General features: G+C 41.5%; 1 long non-coding RNA gene across 7 annotated transcripts in view; it reads left to right on the top strand.

The window, feature by feature from the left end:
• LOC134965636 (uncharacterized) overlaps window positions 1–25,970 on the top strand; it is a 298,220-nt gene that overhangs the window by 28,895 nt on the left and 243,355 nt on the right. Inside the window, exon 3 of one of the 7 annotated variants that reach the window (XR_010188479.1) lies at window positions 7,436–7,534. The exons of 3 other annotated variants lie outside the window; for them this stretch is intronic. This is a non-coding gene — a long non-coding RNA (uncharacterized LOC134965636). Of the gene's footprint in view, window positions 1–550; window positions 690–2,293; window positions 2,379–7,432; window positions 7,535–25,970 lie in introns of those variants that run through there. 3 more of the 7 variants (XR_010188475.1, XR_010188481.1, XR_010188480.1) reach the window with 3 other exon arrangements.

The following is a 25,970-nucleotide window of genomic DNA, read 5'->3' as shown; positions in this document are numbered from 1 at the left end:
TTTAAAGTTAAGAGTCTTAGTTTTACCCTTAGAGTGCTGCTTTTCAATTCTAATGTCGAATGTGATCATATTATGATCACTGTTACCCAAGGTCTCACCTACTATGGTATTCGCTATTATCTTCACAATGTTAATACTAGCTTCAGTATAGTCCCTACTCTGGTTGGTTCTTTAACTGTTTGCGATAAGTAGTTATCCTTTAGCATATTTAAGAACTTTTTACCCCTAGCTGTATAACATGATTCGCTGGCCCAATTTATGTCCGGATAATTAAAGTCCCCAATGATTAGAACTGCTCCCGGTCCTTTAGCTTTCTCGATTTTCATCAAGCATTGCGCTTCCTCAGTCACACTAATACAATATCAGGCAGTATATAACATGGATAATATACAATGGGCGCTACGTTCGTTATACTTTCAATTAAAATAATTAATTGCAGCTCACACAAGAAGGATCTGGAGGTCCTCCTAAATAAGGAAACACTGTACCTAAACAAATATAATAAAATCATACGTGTGAGCGCACATATATTAAAAATGTGGTTAATTAGGTGACCTAACGACGTCAAGTGGAACGCAGGTGGAGCGCATCGGAAACCGGAAGCCGGAAGCACCGCCCAACCCGGAAGCCGCGATGCGCGGCCGAGCGCTCCCTGCTGAATCCCACGCTTGGAGCGTGTCATCGCCCAGTCGGACAAAGTTCCTGCCCTCAGTGTGATTCAGCCCAGCCGTGGACACGTGAACCGCCGCAGAGTGGGAGGGTAAGCATTGCCCATACGAGTGTCACGACGGGGGAATAACTGATTATAAACAACCATCAGTATCACACTCTCAACCAGTGCAACTGGTATTATATAACATTACCTGAGGAAAGCTGCTCTCATGGACTGTGTTATTAAAATATATTAAGGGATAACCTCTGGTTCCTGTTTAATCGATTACATACTAACAGCACTACCAAAAATCCACTGAAGGGACTGAACAGTTACAAACGACCAGGACTGTATATAAGAACCATGACTCGTTCTAACTAACCAACTAACTCTACAGGCATGCATGCTTAATACTAATCGTATGAAGTCCAATTGGCCATAGCGGGGATGTATGCATAAATTTATTCTGCGATTTCCAATTTGATGGTTTTTAATATATTTTTTTTGTGTATTCAGTCTGCTTTATATCAATAAAAGTATTTTTTATTTATCTAACCAGCAGCCTAATTAACCACATTTTTAATATATGTGCGCTCACACGTATGATTTTAGTATATAACATGTCCCTATTTAAAGTTTTTTGTAAATTTCCTTCCTGTTGAAATATCAACCCATAATGTCTCGACAATATCTCCTGTTCCCTCATGTCAGTGTGAGACGATCTGGACTGTGGGCCTAATTCAGAGTTGATCGCAGCTGCAAATTTGAAAGCAGTTGGGCAAAACCATGTCCACTGCAGGGGGAGACAGATATAACACATTTTATAATCACTTTATATATTATTCATCGATATAGGGGTATATAGAAAAATTCCAATACACTCATTGATCATGGCCACTTTCAATCTGCGGAATGAATTGAGTTGCAAAAGTACCACGCTTGACGACACAGACGACATCTTCTCCAACACGGGAACATCCAACCTGGAAAATAACGACTGGTTACAGGAACTTCATAAACTAAGATCGTGTCTCCAAAAAAGGTTATGAGCTATGTGGGATATAAAGACCCTAGAGAGCTACACTAAGAATAAGATTACCCCGAGAGGCTTGAGACCTAAGATATTCCCCACTTTTCCTTTGATAACAGTTAATCTAACAGCAGAGTGGTAGGAAGCTCTCATGAAATGCTCACAAGACCTAATGGCTGTGATTTTAAAACATATTCATCTTACACTAAATACAGTTGAGAAAGAAATTGATGATCTAGGTAGAAGCCTTGAAAAATGGGAGAAAGAGACCAGATTTCAACACACCTTTGAAAAAATCAAAAAGGACCTGGAACCCTATGAATTAAAGATCATAGATCGCAAACGCAACAAATTTGCAGGAGATATAAAAGATTTTCAAACAGGTAAAGTCTTTAATTGGAGAAAACCCGTTCCCAGAAGGGAGCGTGATCAAGCCCCTAGAAAGAATTATGAACGCACATATGAAGGCTACACATCATCTGAAGCTGAGTCCTTAGGCGGCGAGTATTTCTCGGACTCCAATAACACTGATTTGGAACCATACCAATATGGTGATACAGATGTAGGCACCAATATGGGCGCCTTCTCATCCTCTTCCTCTTCTTTTTTAGGGGTTGGCCGAAAAAGAGGCAGAACAAGAACACAAACAGGAGGAAGATGCGGAGGAGCAAGAAGAGACCCCAGGGACGAACCAGACTGGTCACCGAGATATCCCACTCGTTACTATCAGAGAACCGACAGGAGAACATCAATTTAAAGATCATTAATCTTTCAACAAAAATGCTGATGGAAGATCATATTAAAGTCCTGGAAAAAGGTTTATCCTTCGCACCCACAAAATCGATGAACAGATTCCAATGGGAGAAAGACCTCAAACTTTTCGGCCGTAAACTCCTCCTAAAGAAATTCTATGCAAAAAACAAGGAGGACATACCAGCAACGTCTTCCTTTACAGAAGAAGAACCGTTGACTCTGGAAGAATTAGAAGCAATAGCCACACTAGAGGACCTTCAAACTAAAGACGTAAACCAGTAAGCATACCGGATAGATAAGGAAGCAAGACCGATTTGTAAGAAAAAGTCTACTTTTTTTCCCACTGAAAATATCTGTCCAGAAGTAGCAGTATTCCAGGAACTGATCTCCAGAGACCTCGACCAGATATACAAACAAACCAGGATCAAGACACATAGCAATGACAACCTGAGCAGACAAGAACGAGAAGCATTATTGGAAATTGATACATGGACAGACATTTTAATAAAGCCTTCGGACAAGGGGGGCAATATCGTGCTCTGGCCCTCTGATATGTACATGCGTGAAGCAATGAGACAGCTGGGGGACCATGACTGCTATAAGCCCATTCTTTTTAATCCAACCAACAACTACAAAAAGGAACTTAAAAGATTGTTGAATGAGGCTTTTTTCAGAATGCACGATCACAAGCCACAAACTAGGTTATTTACTGACCGACAATCCCAAGACCCCCACCCTGTACCTCCTCCCAAAGGTTCACAAGAATATCACCACACCACTGGGCAGACCAATTGTATCAGGTCAGGGCGGACTTTTAGAAAAACCCAGTTCCTTCCTGGATCTCCACCTAAGGAAGTATGTGCTCACCCTACCGTCATACCTTAAGGACACCCGGGACATAATGCAAAGACTCCATGACGTGAAAATTGATGAAAATCATCTCCTGGTGACACTGGACGTGGAGTCCTTATACACCAGTATCGATCAAGGAGCAGGCATACAGGCGGTTAAATACTTCTTGGACATGGAGGGACAGAGTGACTTCAATTAATTTCTAATCCATCTGCTAACTTTCGTACTTACGAAAAATTATTTTACCTTCAACAACCGTTTCTTTCTACAAATGAGAGGTACAGCAATGGGCGCGGCATGCGCTCCCACCTATGCCAATCTCTATCTAGGCTGGTAGGAGAGGGAGATAGTCCATAACCCTGGAAATGAGATGTACACCCAATACATAACAGCTTGGTGGAGATATATAGACAACATCTTGCTAAAATGGGAAGGAGACAGACCATCTCTGATGAAATTCATTGGCACACTCAACCAAAATAACATCAATTTGAAACTCACACATCACATCAGTGAAACATCGATTCCTTTTCTAGACCTCACCATATATAAAAACATGGAATGACAATTACACACAAAGCTGTACCGGAAGGAAACAGCAACAAACAGTGTATTACACCAAACAAGTGCCCGTTTCCCACCTACAGTGGAAAACATTCCAAAAGGTGAGTTCCTACCCTTTAGAAGGAACTGTTCGGATGTAAACATTTTTAAAGAAAAAAGTGAGGATCTCTCACGCAGACTTCAGGAGAGAGGGTACAGTCGTCCGTCCATTAAGAAAGCCATAAAACTCACACTGTCCACCACTAGGGACTCTCTAATTTTTTCCAATAGTGCCAAGACCAGCGACAGAGCAAAACAAACAGTTGACAACAAGATAATATTTGTGGGAACATACTGTAGGCAATGGAAGGAAATAATGAATTCCATTCAGAAACACTGGTCAGTCCTTCTATTGGACGAAGATCTATCCAAGAGTCTAGATTCTAAAGTATCTATGAGCTGGCGATGATCCAAAAACCTGAGAGACCAACTAAACTCCAGCCATTTTAGAAGTTTCCCCAAGCGAACACCAGTAACCATTGGCTCTTACCCTTGTGGAGGATGCAGAGCATGCTCGTACATGGTAAAAACAACAAGCGTCATGGACAGATATGGGAACATGAGGAGCCTCAAGCAATTTATAAATTGTAACTCAGAAGGGGTAATTTATTGCTTGGATTGCACCTGCGTTCTGCATTATGTGGGGATGATGACCAGAAAATTAAAAGTCCGAATATTGGAACACGCAGGAACCATAAGGAACATTGTCTCTGACTTGGAAAGAATGAGGAAACTGACCACAGTGGCAAGGCATTTTCAACGCCACCATGGTTGTGACCCAAAGGACTAGAAAGCTTTCGGTCTGGAACAAGTCAAATTGGGAATACGGGGTGGTGACCTAACGCAGGAGCTTTTGAAGATGGAGTCAGAGTGGACCTATAATCTCAACTGCCTTGCACCCCGAGGGATGAATGCACACATTAACTATGGAACCTTCATCTAAAGCACAACTGAGTGGCCCTTCCCTGTCACTCACGTTTATCTGGAAACATATCACTTTTATCAAGTGGAATTAATACCATTATCCAACCCAATATACTTTTCTCCCTAACTAATCAACTATTCTCCGTAACTAATAAACCTTTACCCACGTAGTTTTATTCATGGTTTCACCTTGCGTGTACAAACTTTCATCTTTTCATTACCACTAGCTTATATCACGGCATACTTTTTTCATTTCACGTCCTCTCTTCCCCTCACTCCAAACAAAAATGCTCTCCTTTTCCCCTCCTTATGCAAGGGTGGCTCAGATCCCCATATTTTCCTTTCTCTGTGACAGGATACCCACAACCGCATTCTTCCTTTTTCTTTTTTTTTTCTTTTTTTAATATAAATTTCTTTATATTTTATATTTTTGACATGTTACAACAATCACAACACGTATTATAGCTTTTTTCACTCCAACACCACTTTTATAACTATGCCATAATATGTAGGTCTCACATTTTAGAAAGACATATCAAAATAGTATTCAAACTATAGCAGTCACTTCACATACACCCACTTTCACGTATGACAAGTACACAACATTGTCACCTCACCCAATTAATTCTTTCCCTCTTCATATATTTTTCCTCCCTTCTTCTCCCTCCAGTCCTATTTTCATATTCTTCCTCCCCCTCTCCCCCCCCCTTTTTTTTCCTTTTTTTCACCCATCATAATACGCGTACAGTAATATTTAATTTTTTGGTTTATTAGGCATTCCTGCACTATTACCATTAATTGGATATAAGACCATGATGAATAACCACCTGTTTATTACTTTGCCTCCTACAACAATATAAATACAATTCTGTATGACACTGCACCTCCCAACTATTCTGGATCACGCATGCTCAGGAAATCTAACCCAGTGCTGTATTAATACAATCTTTTTGTCCACTACATCAGGCTATAAGAATGATATGCCCGGTCAGACAATGGAAACACGGGGGTGCGCGTCATGGGGCCGCGCACTTCCAGATAATACGCCCACTACCTGGCAACAAGTTCTATGTAACGCGGCTTAAACCTAGGCAGCGGTTGCCGGGGGTGTCTACCATCGAGCAATGAATGGCTCCATTTGCCAGAGAATGGTCACCCTGGCAACGGTTGCTAAGCAGCGCGCACCCGAGTGACGCGCACTTCCGGATCCATTTGCCCACTATGGCAACTACAATGTGCGGCTCACAACATAGTTGTAAAATCGGGCAGTATCTGCTGGAAGGAGCGCCTTATAACGATGCGCACTTCCGGGCAGCAATGCCCTTATTTCAAGTCCCGCAATGAGTCTGTTGGCCCTTACAAAGTGATTCCATATGTATGCTGGTAAATACTTTTAAGTCACATGATCCTGTTCCCCCTTTCTTGTAAAGTGTATAGTGCCCATTATGTGAAATACGACATGCTGGCAAACTATGGGCAAACTATGGGCATGATTACTCAGGAAGTGATGCGATACAGGAAGTGTGGATCATCAATGATGTGCACTCTAGCGCACATGGTGATCCAGCTGAGGATTGTGAGCAATTAAGTAATTAGGTATCCAGCATATATACCCTAACTTTGAGCTACTACCTCATCAGTGAACAAGCCCACTTGAGGTGAAACGGTCCGTTTGGTCCACGTGGGTATTGGGACTGCGCAGCCCATACCCACTCCAGGGGTTCCCCAGTCCAGTAAGCGCCCATTTGGGCCTTTATTTTGATTGTACTCTATATGCTTACTTTTAAGTGTAATTTTTGAAGTTGCTGATTTAACACTTGAGTAATTAGTAGATACTGAGAAGTCATACAATGTGAATGTTTCTATTTGGGTATGATTAGTATCTCACAGGTTACCATTCACTCTCTAGTCTAACAGACATGTGATACAACAGCCGAACATCACATACTCTAGGACAAATATCCATCTATAATCTTATTATTCTCACTTAACCGTTGCTGGTAAACAGCAAATCAGTTGTAAGAAATAAGTGTTTTCCTCTTCTGCACTCAGACGATTAGTTTTTTGAGTGATATACCTGAATTTATCTGCAGCAGGATAAGCCTCTGTTTTCAGTTAATATATGTGATACAACAGCCGAACATCACAGACTCTAGGACAAATATCTACCTATAATCTTATTTAACCCTTGCTGGTAAAAAGCAAATCAGTTGTAAGAAATAAGTGTTTTCTTCTTCTGCACTCAGACGATTAGTTTTTTGAGAGATATACCAGAATTTATCTGCAGCAGGATAAGCCTCTGTTTTTAGTTAATATATCAGTCTCCTAATTATAGGAGCTGTCTCATTCATCTCATTTATCAACCAGGTGCTTCCCTGGTGCAGATTTTGAACATATAGTTTCTCATATGATTCTTGAACTTAATTCATGTCACAATTTGGTAATTTTGCTGCGAACAAGACTATGTAACCGTGGATTGCCAACCTTACGCATATCTTTACCTGTAAAACTTGGCTAGCTGCATTATCATTTGTCATTTTCTCTATTCTTCTTTCTCCTTTCTCTTCTTTCTTCTCCTTTCTTTATTCTAAATCGTACTCTCTCATCCGGTTGGACAGCAGAAGCACTTCTTTCCTGCTTGGTAAGAGTACTCACTCATTCAGCAAAGATTACTGCCATACTCCACAAGATAAGCCCAATCTCATCCGATCTTGGAAGCCAATCTCTGGTAGGCCTGGTAAGTAATTGATGGGGGGACCCACAATGAATACCTGGTGCAGTAAACTTATATGCTGAACTTCAGAAGGAAACTACCCACCTACCATCTATTTTCGATCTAATTTTCAGTGCCTACCTGGACACTCTATGTAAGACCTTCTTTATAAAAATATGAGGGGTATGTGATATGGATCCGTTTTAGGTATCATGATCCCCCACAACAAAGGGGATACCAGATACTAATAGACCCCATTCTGCAAGGGGCATTTAGAGATACAGGCTTTGTAACCAATATATTTTTGATGGTTAGACCTCAAGGAGGTACTAATCCTTTGAATTAAAAAGCCTTGTGGTAACACCCCTGTCTCAACGTAGAGCAGCAGGTGTTTAAGTACCCATAGAGGCAACACTTTTACTCACTGAGATCTATGACCTGTACCTTTGAGAGTGACAATATTAAGAAATTATTTGCAACTATAGAGACCGCTGAACGATGAACCCTGTGGGGATAATTAATCTGTCTTGTGAGTATAGACAGTGACATTCGAGTAATTATTTATTAAGTCAAATATTTTCACCTAGGCAGTTGTTCACTATCAAGTACAACTCCATTTATGGGGTGTCAATTATTCAAAATAAACTGGTAATTTGCATATATACATAAAATAACTCTTTGAAGTTGTGTGCTACTTAATCTTATTATTTAAGTATTGAATTAAAAGTTAAGTTTTATTGTCTGACTACAATCATAAGAGTTCCCCAACACAGAGTTTTTCTATTTTCTCTTTCCTTTTTACACTGCAGGGGGAGACAGATATGACATGTGCAGAGAGAGTTGGATTTCGGTGTGGTGTGTTCAAATGGAAATCTAAATTGCAGTGTAAAAATAAAGCTGCCATTATTTACTCTGCACAGAAAGAAAATAACCCACCCAAATCTAACTCTCTCTGCAAATGTTATATCTCCCCTCCCTTGCAGTGCACATTGTTTTGCCCAACTGCTAACAAATTTGCTACTGCAATCATCTCTGAATTACCCCCATGGTCTTGTGTTAGTGTGAGATTATTGGGAGATACTCTTTTGTCACTCGGAAATGCTCAATAGATGTTTTTAGATGATCAGGTGATGGTCTTTTGTCAGTGCAAGATGACTGAGAGGTGGTCTTGTGTCAGAGGGAGTTGATCAGGAGATGGTCTTTTGTGTATGTGTGAGATAATCAGTAGATTGAGCTGTATTAGTGTGAGATGCACAGGAGATGGTTTTGTGTCAATGTGATATAATCAGTAGATGGCGCTGTGTCAGTGTGAGATGATTGTCAGATGGCCTTGTGTCAGTGTGAGATGATCAGGAGATGGATTTGTGTTAGTGTGAAAGGATATACAGTAGAGATGGTCTTGTCTCTGTGTAATATCATGAGGAACCATGTCATAAACTTTATACAGAATGCAATAACACAAATGTTATTTATGTGTTTAAACTAGTTCTGAGCAACATCTAGGCTTCTTTTATTTAAATTTGGGTTAAAAAAGAACAAACCACATAACCCGCTCTCCTTTTCCAAATGGCGGATGGCTATGTGACATCTGTCACTTGGAGACCCGCCAGCCATTCAGGGAGCCCCACATTGTAGTGCTCTCCTGGTTGGCTGTGTGCTCCTCACTTGTCACTCAAGCAGAGCCCATAGAGTCCAATGGGAAAAAAAACCCGTATTGAAATCTATGGATGGGAACTGGCAGTCTACCACAGACAACAAAGTTAATTGAGGTCACACATAAGGGTGAGCTCAGTTAACCTTGTGGTACGCAGTAGAACCATACTGCATGGCACTCCCTGATTGGCTGGAGGATCTCCAAGTTACATATGTCATGTGGAGGCCCACCATTAAGGAAAAGGTGTATACACATGGATCCCCTCACATCTGGTTGGATTGGTATACATGGGGTGTGTGTTTTTAACCCGTGGATGCCTACATGGAAAGAAGAGGACTGATCTATAATGAATTTGGGTGAATATTTGTTTTTAACAGGAACCCTATGGATTTCTCCTTGGACTATGGGACCAAGGGGCTATGTGGGATGGTAGGTAAGTATATATAAGTGAGAGTGTATGTGTGCAAGTATGCTTTAATAAAGTGATACTTTCATGGTGTGTGAGTGATGTCGATTTCTTTTACAATAGAACTACAGATACTGGTACTTATGGGTCTCCAAGTGCCAGCATATGGGGGAAGCTTGGTTGGATCTATAGTTCTACTGTAAAAGACAATATTAATTCTTCATTTTATACAATGGACTATGAAGTCACCACCACAGCCCATGGGTGGTGGCCGTAGCCCTGGGCTTCAGTTATGGCCCTTGGTTGTGTGCCTGGAGGGGGGAACCCCTTTATTAGGGCATCCCCACTCCTCCAGGGAACCTCAGCCAGGGCTGACTAGATTAAGATTTAATGCTATGGCTGCAGGGACCTATATAAATGTGTTCACCAGCTGTGGCATTACCTCATTAACTAGTGGAGTCAGGTGTTGGTTTCAAAAATACATAATTCCCCCCATTCATATTTTCGGAACCATGACTGGTCCAAGAGCTGGTTGTTAAAATACAGGAGTACCCACACTAAATATTTTCCCTGTATTTTAGCAACCAAAACCAATTCAAAGAGCCCGGGGCTGGTTATGGTTTGGGGTTTTTCTTTATAAACTTTTTTAACTGTTTCAGCACTTTTCCTGACAGATGCATGCACAGATCTCACAGATCTGCGCATGCTTCTGTCAAACATGACAAACTTGAACCTTCTAATGTGCGAGAAGGTGCGCTTTTGTTTTCTTTTCACACGTACTTTTCATATTATTCTGTTTTCGTTTCTACATTTTAAAGTCAAAATAAAGGTTACATTTTATTATTAGTGTGCCAAATATAACAATACTTTTATCTTCTCTCTCATGTCATATCAGTTATTAACCACTTAACTCTCTAAAATGTTTTAAAAAATATCCTCAAAATTTCTGTTTTAACAAATATGCAGATTTGTAAATAAAATTATACTGAATAAGGGTAAAAAAGCTGTAATTTACATAATTTCATCACTTAAATAAAATTAACACTTTTGGTGTTTTGAGCTGCTTTCAGCCCAAAACTGCCTAGTATTTATGCCCCGGCGATGAGCGCTAATGCGCATCCCAGATTCATCGCCTGCTGCCGCCATTCATTGTGTGTATGCACTGAGCGATTTTCAGCTCAGCGATGTCAGCAATCATTGCTGTGCACACACACTGGGCAAAAACACAGTGTGTATGCACCTTAAAACTAAGACTCTGAGGGTGCTGGCAAGGGCTAAGATTTGGGGGAGGGAGCTATGGTTAACCCAGAGGTTCCCAAACTGTGTGCTGTGCCTCCCTGGGGTGCCTTGGGACACTTGCAGGGGTTCCCTGGGTTGGTGGTCCAGGACCAATTCAAATTATTCATGGTCAATATAATAGGCAAAACCTGTGCTGGTGGCTGCCAGTCATAAATTATGTGGCCAAACAGAAGCAAATCTTGTCCCTTACCACACAACTGACCCTAAGGATGACATATAAACGCAATCTACTTAATATAATATTTCTTTCTAAATTTCTCAATAATAAATTTTTGGCCTAGGGGTGCCGTGAAAAAAATTCTGATATTCTAGGGCGCAGTGTTTCAAAAAAGTTTGGAAACCACTGGGTTAATCCCTTCCTCTAGTCTACTGCTTCATTCACTGAAAAATGATTACATTAAAAGCTATTGTGTCACGCATACCTGCTTGCCTTTTCATAGAATAAAGCAAACTGTAAAAACAGAATAATTATTGCTTATTATCCAAAGATATTCTGATATGGCCTGGACAGATCTGTTGGTATCCCATTGAAAAGATAATAAAGAATTGATTTATAGTCATATTTCAAACTAATTGCTTTCTTGAATTAGCATCACTAATGTTTTCAATTTTCTAATTAGCCATTTAGCCATTTTAACTGTAAAAAATGAATCACTCTGCAATTTGGTATCATCGTGTGCACCACATTGAACATGGTCCAGGGAAAGCAAAGCAGCCTTATCTGAGATCAAAAAGAACATTATAGACATGCACATTAAAGGTAAAGGCTGTAAGAACTTGTCCAATGTTCCTGTGACTACAGTTGCAAATATTATTATAAAGTTTAAGTCCATGAGATTGTAAGCAACCTCTCTGGATGCGATCATAAGAGGAAATTCAACCCCAGATTAAACTGAAGGATAGTGAGAATGGTAAAAAAGTACCAAGGAACTCTTATAAAGAGATACAAGCTGAACTCCAAGGTCAATGTATATTAATCTCTGAACGCACAATCCAACACTTTTTGAGTGACAATGGACTCCATTGAAGAAGACCCAAGACGAAACCACTTAAAAAAAACCCCAAAAAGTCCAGACTGGAATTTTCTAAATTGCATACTGATGCAATGCTTCTGGGAGAATGTACTATTCACTGATGAGTCAAAAACAGGAGCTGTTTGGCAAGTCACATTAGCTCTGTTTACACAGATGGAAAATGCAAGCTATAAAAGAAAAGAACACTATACCTACTGTGACACATGGAGATAGCTTGGTTATGTTTGGGGGCTGCTTCTGTGTCTGGCTTGTATCTGTGTATCTTGTATCTGTGCAGGGCACAATGAAATATCAAGACTAAGAAAACATTTGGAGTGAAACATACTTCCCAGTGTCAGAAAGCTCTGTCTCAGTCGCATGTCATGGGTCCTCTTAACAGGAAAATAACCCAAATACAGTATATAACTAAATGTATCCAAGAATGAATAAGAACAGATCATTGGTCTGTTCTAAAGTGGCCCCTATGAGCCCTGATCTAAATCCTGTCCAACATCTACAATATGGAAAGAGCTGAGACATGCAGCCAGGTGAAGGCTCCCATCACACCTGAGACAGCTGGAGCAGATTGCTCAGGAAGAGTGGGCAAAACTACCTTCTGACTGGTGAAGAAGTCTTACTGAGAGCTACCGAGATCTCATGATTGCAGTGATTGCCTATACAAGATGTGCAATTATTTTATCAATGTCACGTTATTTCAGTGAAAAATATGGGTTCTAATTATTTTCATGGAAAGTGTGACTGGATGCAGGGCCAAAGAGAGCTTGGCTGGGCCCTGGTAATGAAGGGTGCATGGCCTAATAGCAGAGGTGTGGTAACACCCCCTTTAGTAGAATAACTTTACAAACTACTATTCATGCACCACGAATTAGCACCAACCTGCCCAGTGGATTAGATCAGGGGTGATGATCAGTTCAATAGCACACACCCCTCAGACAGAGGTGACTGCGGCATTCAATGACAGTAGCTTCCCAGCACCCACTGCAGCCCAACACAGCAGCAGTGTGAGCCTGGCTTTTGAAAGAGGCTGCTGCTGGCTGACAGATAAGAGAGGAAGGAGGGATGGGTTGTGCCAGACCTGAGTCTGTCCACTATGAAGTGGGTGGGTAACTTTGCTGTCACCACCAAGCTTCTAAACTGGCATATGGAACCACTTCTCTCAGGCTCCTACTATCAGCACTTGGAAATGCTTGCTTCTGGGTATTAGTATACTTTATATGTAATGAGTTAGACACACCAAGTCTGATTAAGGTCGTGAGCTCACTCTTGCTAGTCTGACTAGGGTAGAGAGCTACTGTTGCTATGCCAAGTCTGACTAGGGTAGTGAGCTAGCTATGTGAGTCTAACTAGTGTAGTGAGCTAGTCAAGTTGAGTCCAACTAGAATAGTGAACTAGCTATGCCAGAAATCTCAATGGTAAACTTTGTCATGGGGCTTAGAGACCAAAATGTAAAATGTAACAATGTATATTTATGTTTTAGTTGCTTCTGAGACTTAGGGGCTGATCATGCTGCGATTGCTTTACTTGCCATACTTGCATCTGGGAAAAATTCAAGATGCCAGTAAAAGTCCTTCCCATGGTGTAAAGGTGTTTTAGGACTGAGACGCTGACTTCCAACATCTTTAGAAGCTGTAATACTATTTAGTTCATCTTTGCACACTATCATTGGTTGCACAATAGAAATCTACTCCAGCTAGAAGATACAGTTTCTCCATCTGAGTGTGTCCTCCAATGTGAGTGACTAAACATCTGTGTATGCAACCACTTTATGTCTGCAACACTCCCATAAAACTCTCATAAAATAGATAATCCCCTGCTGTATTGTTCTCTGTATTGTATTGCAACTGAGAACAATAAATGAATGGTTTATGCTAATAAATCATGTTGTTCCTAGGTGCAAAAAAATAGTCAAGATAACCATGGACCCATCTGTATCCAAGTTCCTTCATTTCAAACCACACATTTATAAGGGCATTATAGGAAGGTAAGACCTTGATACATTTACAGTATATAATGTGATATTATTAGGGATGTTATGTACCCAAGTGATAAAGTCACCTGGTCGCAGTACACGGGCCTGCATATTTGTGCAAATGTGTGCTAAGAAGTTCACTTATACTCCATGTTAATTGTGAGGGTTTATTTAAATTATTCTTATTATCAGTGTTCTTAGTGCTAGGAGTGTGCATCTGCATTTCTCTTCCTCCAGCATAGTATTAGAAGCCTCAGCATGATAGCACCTCTTAATATCTTTAGTAATAGGATGTGCATTCCAGCCACATTCCTGTATATTTGTGTTTGAAAAATGTCAGTTAGGAGCTAATTGGATGGTAATTTATCTCTCTACAATGCATCCCTGTCCAAGATGTAGTACATCTGCCCCAGACAGTGTCCCCAGTACAAATGACACCACATTACAGTGCCCCAGTTCATCTTATGTCATACTATAGTGCCTACACTTCATATTGTGCCACATCAAAATGCCCCAGTGTGCGCACTGCTGGAGTTACCAACAGTCTTTGACCAACGTGCACATTTCACCTGGCAAGCTTGTTCACGGTCAGTGTGTCTGACACACTGACCATGAACAAGCCTCCCAGGTGAAACGTGCATGTTGGAAACAGACTGTTGGTAACTCCATCAGTGCGCACACTGGGGTGGTCTTCAGTTTGCAGGCGGCCGGGATCCCGACAAACAGCATAGCGGCACCAGAATTCTGACTGCCAGTATACCGACAGTTTTTCTCCCTCTTGGGGGTCCACAACCTCCCTGGAGGAAGAACAGATAGCTTGGCACGCATAGCACGCCACCATGCCCACAGCGTGGCGATCGCAGCGAGCCCACAAGGGGCTTATTTGCCCAGCTCTCGGTATGCCGGAGGTTGGGATTCCGGCACCGGTATGCTGGCCACCGGGAGCCTGACTGCCGGCATAACATACTACACCCCGCACACTGGAGTCCCTTCATGAGAGAAGTTAGCAGCACAAACAAAGGTTAAGGTATCTTTTTTCAAAAATCACATGTCCTCACTGTGGGAATTTTTCTTAAATTAATTATAGCATGCTGACACAAGGTTTTAACTGTGGATACTAGTATTAACTCAGAGATGTTTTGATATACAGTATAATTGGCATAGATAGACCTGAAATAGGTTTGATACAAGAGAATGAGGGACCTGACAATCTCTATTTAAATCACAGAGATTGACTCAAGTAACAATGTAATATGACACCTGCACATGACATACTGTACAATACTCTGGGATTTATTGAGTGAGATAATCTTTGGCTAGGAGTTTGAAGTCTGGAGATGTCATGTCATTTTTTGCTGTCAATGATCTCACTCTTCTGTGCTGTTACTTGTATTACCTTTACTACTAGGACACACAGAGTATCTAGTCAAGTGTTTAAAAATACATTCAGGGTAAACCACCTAATATTGATCCCTGTTGCAATGAAAAAAAGGGGATATACTTCCAGTGATTTAATCTTTATTTATTGAGTGTGCTTTATAACAAAAACAGAATTAACATAAAGTAGTTTTATAAGATATACAATAAAAGTTAAGATTTATGTATATTTACTGTACATACACAAGAGTGCCACCAAACAAGAGTCTTCTCTCTCTCTCTCTTCCTTATCCAAATCAGTATGTACATGATCAGAATTAATGTGTAGTGTGATTTATATGCATGTGCAGTAAAATGAAAATGCTGAACTGCGCCCAACAACAACAATAATAATAACAATAACAGAGCATGCGTCCCTTAATCAGGCAAACACTCTCTGTGAACTTTAATAAATAAACCTGCCTCATAGTCTGTAAGGTCACTCGCTACAGTTCTTTTCCGCACTGCACAGTAATCAATAATAAACCCTTCACTAGTGAGAACTTTGCTTGCAAAGTTCTCATCATATTTGAACACATGTATCTTGTCCTGCCCAACCATCACATAAGTTGTATTTAAACACCCCACCAATATCAGGTATCCTTCAGGTTTCAGTAGCTTTATGAAGTTCCTGAGATTCTTTATATAATCAGCTTGGTCTTTGCTGATGGTCTCCAGCATAGACATACTGATTATTACACAGTCTGCTGGTGGGAGCACCTCTGGGTCTGTGAGATTCTCTTTGTCAAAGTTACATTTCATGATGGTTGTGATTGCTGTCTTCAATGTCATGTCTTTGTCCTGACAGAAGTCACTGAAATATACAAACACAAAAGGTTCATTTGGATCTAGGACTAGTCATGCCACCACATGAGAAATAAGATATAGTTTACCATGGAGATTAATTGAATAGGAAGGTATAATTTAGAGAGGCATTGTTTGTTTTATGGAAGGGTTCCTTGAAGGTGGAAGAGATTGGGCATTATTCTATACTTTCAATGAAGAACCACTTTCATCTTTCAGGTGCATGTAATATGGTAGTGGTGGGGAACAGGTGTCCACTATGTAGCCCTATCTGAAACACTCAGCTCAATACAACTCTCTTCTATTGTTCAGACTTAGGGGGCTATTAAGAGATGACCACAGATCGCCGCATACATAGCCAGAGCTGCATTCATCTCTGCACATGCTGGGGGCTTCCCAGCACAGGGCAAGGATGCCCAGCATGTGTGAGGCCAACTTCCGATACATCTGCAATTTGTTTGCGGAGTCATCGAATCTTAGGTTGACTTCTGGCAGCGCAGCCTGGCTGTGAGGTCAGGTGATTAGTGGCCTTTTTTAATTGGTTGCATGTGACGTCACGTAGCTGCCCCAAAAATATTGCTAATCCAGCCCCATTTTCCCGGCGTAGCCCCTGCAGTGATGTAAATCCACCCTCGCAATGCTCACCGATGTCAATCACATTGCAGTCGCATTCATGGGGCATGCAACCACAATGTGTATGGCCGCACAGCTGCTGTTGTGGTTGGGTCTGAATGACTCCCTTATTCTCTGCTTAAAACCCAGCTAGAATCTATTATTAAGCAAATAAGACTGAACATGATCAGAGCATCAGATTTCATCATTGTGTAACCTCTTTCATACAGTACATGAGGATCTCAGAGCATTAGTGTCATGTTTAGGTTAGTGGGAGCATTTATTGGCATGTACAGTTATTGCTGGTATGTGGACAGGGGCGTTGCATGGTTTCTAGGTGCCCTATGGAAAGACTTACATTATTGCTCCTAAAACCCTAATACGGTCCTTCAGTCCAATTTACACAAAAACAAACACATACTAAACAAAGTCTATGACAATGGGTGAGTCATTTTCAAAAGCATGACCATTTATTAATTCACTCTCACAGCACCCATTAACACAATTGTTTATATTGCCCGCTCCCATTAACTTCCCACCACCCAGCAGCTGCTAATCCATTCACCATAAGCACTTATTAACCCCCATCACAGCACAAATTACTCCCTGACCCGGCTCTGCACCTATTGATACATTCACTCTCAGCACCAATTAACCTCCTCATAGCACCTGTTAATCCATTCACCCCCAGCACTCTTTGACCCCCATCCAGCACCCATTAACTTCCTTCCACCCGGAACCTATTAAAACATGTATTAATAATATTTATTAGTGGGAAGGGAAGGAGAGGGAACAGGGTGGGGCACCCATGCTGTTGCTGCCTGCCTGCTGCACCTGGCTGATAACACTGACGACCAGAGGAGCAGAGTGCAGCAGGTATAAATAATAGCTGGTCACCAGCATTAAGCATAATAATGATGTCAGAGACATCCTAATTTTTCTCACAAGCATCCTCAGCAGGCTGTGTCCTCAGGTCCCGGCACCCTTAGACAGCTGCCTAAACCTGCCTAATGGAAGCACCAGCCCTGCCCATGGAGACATTTGTGACCAGTGGTGATTTGAGGGCATGTGAGGTATTTTTAGGATCAGTGAAGTGTTGAGTGCAGAGTTGCACATGGCAGATATGAGTAGCTGCATATGGTTGCTATGGTTGCATTTTGAAATTCAAGCGGCTGATGTGGGGCTGTGGAAATTTTCTGGGAAATTTGCTTTTAAAATTCTGTTTCTGTGAAGTGCAATAACTGCAACAAGAGCTGCACATGCACAGTGTAGAGGGCGCCCGTTCCATTTTTACAAAAATGCATCATTTTAGAGTAAAAGTAACCAATCATGTCAAAATTTTAAACAGAGAAATGGATTAAGGGGTAATTCTGAGTTGATCTCAGCAGGATTTTTGTTAGCAGTTGGACAAAACCATGGGTGTCATTCCGAGTTGTTCGCTCGTTATTTTTTTCTCGCAACGGAGCGATTAGTCGCTAATGCGCATGCGCAATGTCCGCAGTGCGACTGCGCCAAGTAAATTTGCTATGCAGTTAGGTATTTTACTCATGGCATTACGAGGTTTTTTCTTCGTTCTGGTGATCGTAATGTGATTGACAGGAAGAGGGTGTTTCTGGGCGGAAACTGGCCGTTTTATGGGTGTGTGCGAAAAAACGCTACCGTTTCTGGGAAAAACGCAGGAGTGGCTGGAGAAACGGAGGAGTGTCTGGGCGAACGCTGGGTGTGTTTGTGACGTCAAACCAGGAACGAAACTGACTGAACTGATCGCAGATGCCGAGTAAGTCTGGAGCTACTCAGAAACTGCTAAGAAGTGTCTATTCGCAATTCTGCTAATCTTTCGTTCGCAATTTTGATAAGCTAAAATTCACTCCCAGTAGGCGGCGGCTTAGCGTGTGCAAAGCTGCTAAAAGCAGCTTGCGAGCGAACAACTCGGAATGACCCCCCATGTGCACTGCAAGGGAGGCAGATATAACATGTGCAGAGAGAGATAGATTTGGGTGTGGTGAGTTCAATCTGCAATCTAAATTGCAGTGTAAAAATAAAGCAGCCAGTATTTATCCTGCACAGAAACAAAATAACCAACCCAAATCTAACTCTCTCTGCAAATGTTATATCTGCCCCTCCTGCAGTGCACATGGCTTTGCCCAACTGCTAAAAAAATTCCTGCTGCGATCAACTTGGAATTACCCCCTAAGTACATTATACTGATAAATTATAATTACAGAAGAAGGGTCGTAGCACACAGTAAGTGGGGAGTCCTATATGTATACCTGGGAGCAGTAATAACTCACACCAATCTATTATTACAAATGTCACTATTAGACAGGAAGGGACAGTTAATTGTACCAAATAAAAATCCAATTATTGGTGAATTTATGAACATTATGGGCCACATGTAATAGTTGGGGAGTTTGTGATATCTCAGTGGTTTAACCAGTTTTAGGCTGGGAGGGTGGGGGGGGCAGAGTGCCATTTGCCCACCAGGCTTGTACAATTATACAACACAAGGGCAGTTGCAACATTGTGCCTGCTTATATGCCTGACAGCCAGGAAGGATCTCTCCCTGCCTTCTTACTGTCAGTGTCAGGCTGATGCTGCTGACTGCTGTGTCCGGACTTCTCACCAATAGCTATCCCTAGAATGAAGGGGCTCCATGAGGGGGTGAGCTCAAATGGGGGAGGGCTGCCTAGTACAGTATGTGTTTTAGCACTGTCTGGCAGTGTTGAGTGCAGACAGCAACTTTCATGCAGCTCACTTCCCCCTCCCTCCCACAGTCATGACTCAAATAAAGATCAGCTACACACCTACCAGACAACAAGGAGCTTATGATAGCAATGCTACCACTGCCCTGGACAGAGCTGTACCCCGTTTGTATTTTATTAGATAGCTTTTTTTGTATGGGAGTGTTGCATGGAGGGGTGGGGGTGTAATGAGGTATGAGCAAGAGGGGTGCCTAGAAAACAGCAGGGATCCCGGCCTGTTTCATTTGTAATGGTCCTTACAATATCTGTGGAAGTCCTTGGGACCATTATATCAGCCTTAAGATGGGTACACACTAGAGAATGTGTCTATTGATCCGGGATTATGTGAACCTGCTATGTCGCTGACAATGTGCACTACCATGTGGCATCAGCAACATCCTCCATCACCCCGACATGCAGAGCCAATGGAAGTCATTGCTAGCAAGAGCCATGCCGCCAAATGCAGCATGGCCGCCCCATCATTGCTGCCAGCATCAGCAAGTGTTTATGCATTTGCTGGTATTGCCACCACTGCCAGGTCCCATTGCTGCCAATGTCATTGGTAACACACATCGTGTAGTGTGTACCCAGCTTAACTTCAAAGCTGGACCTGGCAGCTGCTGACACCATGTCTGATGGCATAATAGTGGCATGCAAAGAACTCTGATAGCCTAATAGTAGCACTTGGAAGAGTCTTATAGCATAACATTGTCATGTGATGGACTCTGATGGCACAAATAGTGGCATGTGGAGGGGTCTGATGGCACAATAGTGGCATGTGGAGGAGTCTGATGGCACATTAATGGCATGAGGAGGAGTCTGATGGCATAATTGTGGCATGTGGAGGATTCTGATGGCACAATAATGGCATGTGGAAGAGTCTGATGGCATAATAGTGGCATGCAGAGGAGTCTCATGGCACATTAATGGCATGTGGAAGAGTCTGATGGCATAATTGTGGCATGTGGAGGAGTCTTATGGCCTAATAGTAGCACTTGGAGGAGTCTCCATACTGTCCTTGGAGGAGTCCAGTCAGCTGTCTTTTATGCCATCTATTTTATCACAGTGTCACCACTATCATTTCTCTTTGCTCTTTGTAATTTTCCTTTGTTGACCTGTGTCTCTGTTTAATCCTGAATTGTAGTATGTCAATCTATTATACTCCATCACTATATTAAAGTTCTCTTGTACTTCATCACTGCCACCATTTCTCCTGCAGTCTCTCCCATTGTCCCCTGCATTGTCTGTCACTGTCTCCTTTTAATCATGCACAAGCGGTATCAAATGTGCTATAACAAGCACTATTTGACACTTACAGCAATCTTCGGCGTGTATGAAATCAGTTAACATAGAGAAAATCACAGATTTCTACGTTATCTGCAAACATCTAACATTTCACCGCCACCTTACTATTTATGGCGACAGAAAATCATTCAGACATATTAAAAAATGATAAGCGCACTTTGTGCCTAATTTAGACCTGATCGCTCGCTAGGGTATTTTGCACTGCTGCGAGCAGACAGTCGCTGCCCATAGGGGAGTGTATTTTTGCTTTGCAAGTGTTCGAACGCATGTGCAGCCGAGCGATACAAAAAAGTTTTGTGCAGTTTCTGAATTGCCCAGAACTTACTCAGCCGCTGCAATCACGTCAGCCTGTCCGGGCCCGGAATTGACGTCAGACACCCTCCCTGCAAACGCTTGGACACACCTGTGTTTTTCCAAACACTCGCATAACACGGTCAGTTGCCACCCACAAACACCTTCTTCTTGTCAATCTCTTTGCGATCGGCTGTGCGAATGGATTCTTCATTAAATCCATTGCTTAGCAATTATCCACTTTGTACCCATGCGACGCACCTGTGCATTGCGGTGCATACACATGCGCAGTTATTACCTGATCGCAGCGCAGCAAAAAAACCTAGCGTGCGATCAGGTCTGAATGACCCCCTTTGTTGTTGTCTTTTTTAACATATCTGCAGGGTATGTGCGTCAGTAGAAAACCTGTGGCCACTTGCTTGTGTTTGCCCCCAGGCTGCAAGTTGCATGCCAGCCCCTGGATTTAACCACAAGGTTTTTAATCAATAACCTATCAACAATTTCTCCACCTGCCACTATTACATGTGGCCCTATGAGTCTCTTCTTACACCCTATCTGGTCATTTTTTTTAAGTTTAATTCCTACATGAAATTCTACTAGCTTTCTGTGATATCTATTTATTTAATAATGCTAATTATTGTTAGCCACATGGTATTATATTTAATAACGTATTTTACTAATGTGAAGTAATGCAATAATATCTTTATCTGAAAATGTATTACACAATGCAGACTTTTGCTGAATTTGCTATTCCACGTGATAGGATATATCACGCCCAATTTACTTTCGAAAAGTGATCCAGGTTATTGCGCATATTACACCCATAGTTATCAGGTGTAGTTGTGTAAAGGTTCGGGAGCCCTCCCCTCCCCCCCCCCCCCTTGTGGGTAATTAGCTGAAATGATTATTCCACACTCGTCAGCAGAAACAGAATGGGTGTGGAAGGGAATGAAAAGTATTGAATACCGCCCTAAGTTTCTCACAAATTATTCACCGTAGATCAGTGGCTACCAAAGTGGCTGCCGTGACACCCTGGGGTGCTCGGGGCACTTGCAGGGATTCCCTGGCTTGGTGGTCCCAGATCAGTTCAAATTATTTATGGTCAATATAATTGGCAAACCTAGTGTTTGTGGCTTCCAACAGGGCCGGATTAAGGCTTGTGTGGGCCCATGGGCAACTATATTGTTGGGGCCACCACTAAGAAAATTGATGGCAACCCAAACCACCTCCCCCCCAACCTGTACACACACACATACTTATGTCACCTGTCTGGACCCTGCCAGCCATGGTGCAGCAGTGGGACAGTGGGGAGCCTGGAGAACACACTAACACAGCACCAACTTAAATGCACATGGTATCCATTTTCCTTAGTAATAAAGGAGAGCTCAGGCTTCTGTAAGTCTTAGTGCGGGTAGCAGGGAGAGCACAGCATTGCAGTGGCCGGCTCCAGTACACTGTCTTGTGGGATTTGCTGTCATTGTCCCCTGAGATTGACTACAGTAAGTACCTCCTCGGCGGCTGCTGAGCTGAGCCACCGAGGAGGAATGAAATTGGGGACACAGCTAAATGCTTTGTTCCGCTTCTTATAGTGATATAGGACAATTCTGCGGGACTGTGTGTGGGGGCCATTGGACCACCGCACCTGTCGCCCCTCCTATAATCCAGCTTTGGTTTACCATCATAAAATATGAGGACAAACAGAGGCAAATCCTGTCCATAACCATTCATCTGATGCTAAGGATGACACAAACACAATTTACCTCATTTAATATTTTCTGAATTTCTCACTTTTGGCCTAGGGGTGTCGTGACAAAAATTTGTGAATCACTGCCCTAGATGTTTCTCCATTACTATCTATGGTGGGATTCAACCAATGATAAAAAAAACCTTTTCACAAAAATGATAGATTTCTGATTTGTTTTTAGTTTTGTTTGTTTTTAGATATATGAGATTTGACTATAAATGAAAGCATAAATCAGAGCCACGGAAAATACATAGTGTTTCACTCGCTATTGGCCACAAAGTTTTTTGTATAACTTTTAAAGTAATTGACATACAGACCTTGGTCTATGAGAAACATGAGGAAGCCATAGCAAGTGTTGAAAGTCTTTACTTCAATTTCTTTAAACGTTATAAGAAAAACTTTGGGGCCATCAGCTAGTGAAACACCCCTGTAAATTAGAGATGTACTGTTTGGTTCTTAAGAAATATGAAGCCACATATATTTTGCTGATCCAAAACCAATTCCTAATTCGATAGTCCAGAGGTTCGGAATTTGGATTTTATATCGAAATTTCAGGAGTTGAATTGCAAAAATGACATGATTTTAGCAATTTTTATCAATTTTCAAGAAATTCAAAACCTAAGATTCAAATATTTGGGGGAATGTAATTCAGTACGAGATTACTGGAGGTGCGACAAAAGTAGCGGCAGAGCATAACCACGACCTCTCCCCCACTCTTTTATTCTTATGGAAAATAAAAGAAGAGTCCAAACTGGTCATTGGTCAGTAATACCTGTAGGGGAAGGTGTTAGTTGTGAAGAATCATCCAGAAGAATGTTATAAAAAGTAGGGCAATGCATCAAACTGAGAAGAAAGGTTGGCTGAACCTTGACAATGCACCATAAGATTCAAATAACATTGACTCAGGAATAGCACAATACTCAGTGTCCTGCAGTTTGTCTTCTACTCACACCAAATCAATGTGCAGAGGACACAGTCCAGGACCATACTGTACCATGGTTTCTGATTTGATTTTTGTGATTGCTCTGCTGATTATACACTGGAATGTTATTTGAATTTACTCTGTAGAACATTGTTTTTTTTCCGTTATGGGACATGATGGAATCACTCTATGTCTGGGCTTGGAGGAGACCTAAAAGTCTCAGTTGCTTAAGATCAGTCTTTTTTTCTGAAGCATTGGGAAGTATCAAATAAGGGAATGTGGAGGAAAGTGCGTAGGAAAGAAGGTAAGCCAGGTCAGAAAAATGGCAGTACAGATTGCAAGACAGTAGAACTATCAGTTAGATATTAAGCATTAGCATTGGGCAGGTATTATAGTTGTTTATAATATCTGAAACATTAGAACTAAAGTAAGGTACATTTAATTCTTTATAAAGTTTCTTCTTTTAAATGATTTAACTGCTCAACAGCAGAAAACAGGAGAGGGTATCAGTTGTAACCATATGCAGTAGATCACAACAACTAATTGAGAAATTTCTACATTTCTACATACTGTAGTCTACAGTTTTGACAAGACTGAGAGCTGGCATGCTTTAAGAATGAAGAATGTCCAATGGTGAGGTCAGAAGATGAGGGTCTGGGATGGAATTGGAATGTTTTTCCAGTACTTTGAAGCCACAAGTTATGACCGAGATCCATCTACATCTACACTGCTGACTCAGGCCATGGGAGGACTTATTATGCATGCACAGTGGAATCTCTGGTGGCTCTAAAGGCTTAGAGGCTGAACATAGATTTACTGTCCATGAATAGGCACTTCTGGGATCTTCTTGTGCCAGCAAGCCATAGGACCCTTGAGAATACTGTTTGATGCTATATGCTTTAGACATATTCTTTCAGGCACCAGCCGGAAAGTATGATATTATTAAATACAAAAATAAATAGGGAAACAGACATTTAATTTATGTTCTGTGCAGATTATACTCCTTTCCTCATAAACTGGTCCCACTACTGCAGAATGCTGCATCCCACCTGTAATAGTAGATGTCAGCCCTTTAATTGATCTGACTTAATAATATGCTCATTCATTGACCAAAAGAGGTCAATAATGATCAGCCAAGAGAATGGTTTTCCATGTTGCAGCCAGACTCATGCCTGGTTGGTTATGTGCTACTAGGCTCCTCTTAATATATTCATGGCTGTATTATTTCTACCTATGGCTCTACTTCAGGAGAGAAGAGAAGAAGAATCCATATGGATTTAGGAGATGAATGAAATTGAATCCCAGGCATTTGGGCAAGGTGTTTACTTCAATGAAAGTATCGATCAGTAAGGGGAGTAGTAATATTTAGCAAAACCTGCTGAACTACATGTACCAGACCATGGCGTGTACTTTACAATAGAGAAAAAAACATTCAGCCCAGGCATAATGACCCCCAGTAAGAACTCTATGTTTTATTTTTGGTGTGTAGAGCATTTGGAATAGTTTACTGTGTACTGACTTTGGGATTACTCATGAATGATAGATGTTTTGGAAGATACGTTACCTGTTTCCTTCTAGACATTTCATATATTCCATTATGTGAGACCAATCAAATGCTCCGGTACGTGTGTTAATCCATCTGTTCACCTCCATAATACATTGCTCAGAGCACTTCAGCACAAGGATCTGTTTGAAATATCCACTGGCTGTATAGAGATGATGAATGAAAGATCCAGCACTGATATCAATCAAAAGATCTCCCTTAATGTGACCTGCAGGGAAAGATTACAGAGATTACAGAATATAATATGTTATGTAGCATCTATTCTATTTATCATGCTGTAATGTCCTTTTACAGGTATTCAACTGCCTCATCACACACCTGTTGCTACTTCAGTTTACTGTGTGAGGAATGTACTGTATGTACTTATTTGAGCAGAATTTCCAGTATCTGGTGCCACCTATCCTGCCTACAGTAAATACACAGACATATGTAGACATCAGAATTGTCCATAATGTTCCATAATATATACCCTTAGTGAATTAGGCTCTAGGTGTGCATGTTTTCTAAGGAATGCATTTACAAAGCTGTTTGCAGCAAATGTGCGATTGCAATCCTTAACGGTTCTGGTATGAATGGTCGACCATGAAATTTTAGACACCGGACAGGTCGACACATGGACATGTCGACATGGATTTTTGAACTGTTTTTGGTGTCATTTTTTCCTATAACATGACCAGGAACC

The sequence above is a fragment of the Pseudophryne corroboree genome, chromosome 10 (assembly GCF_028390025.1).
Source record: "Pseudophryne corroboree isolate aPseCor3 chromosome 10, aPseCor3.hap2, whole genome shotgun sequence".
Taxonomy (NCBI): Eukaryota; Metazoa; Chordata; class Amphibia; order Anura; family Myobatrachidae; genus Pseudophryne; species Pseudophryne corroboree.
The sequence above is the reverse complement of the archived record's forward strand: the minus strand, read 5'-3'. Positions and strand labels throughout refer to the sequence as shown.